This window comes from Galeopterus variegatus, unplaced genomic scaffold (assembly GCF_000696425.1).
Source record: "Galeopterus variegatus unplaced genomic scaffold, G_variegatus-3.0.2 Scaffold4203, whole genome shotgun sequence".
Taxonomy (NCBI): Eukaryota; Metazoa; Chordata; class Mammalia; order Dermoptera; family Cynocephalidae; genus Galeopterus; species Galeopterus variegatus.
In genome coordinates, this window is record NW_007730314.1 from 313,333 (window position 1) to 313,884 (window position 552).

Consider the following 552-nt stretch of genomic DNA (forward strand, 5'->3'; position numbering starts at 1 on the left):
ATAATAATTGATTGTGCAGCTGTATTTATTGAATACTTACTTTGGGCCAAGCTCTGTTCTGAGCATCTACATAGGTATTCACTTCTCCTGAGAATCCTATGAGGTAGGTACTATTATTATCCCTCATTTAGAATTAGAAACAGAAAACTTTGGAACTTATCCATGGACACAAACATAGTAAGGGGTGGCCCCATAGCTATGTGCATAAGCTCCTAACACAGACGAATGTGGATGTGAACTCCACTTCCACCACTTACTAGCTTGTAACCCTGGACTCAGCTATTAAGTGTTGGTGATCCTTACGAAAAATGAAGTATAAGTTGTATGAAAAACACATATTAATTTATTGTGCATTAAGGGGAGAAAAAAGGAAACTAAGTGAGACATTAAAAAAACAAACAAAAAAAAACAACCCCCCCCCCACATGCATTTAAGAGAGAAAAGTACGAATTTTCCCCTCTGCCTAACGAACCCTTTACTACCTTCCTAATTTTTAGATGTTAACACCATACAATTTAGTGACATTTACATAGCTCCTACTCAGTCAAGCAA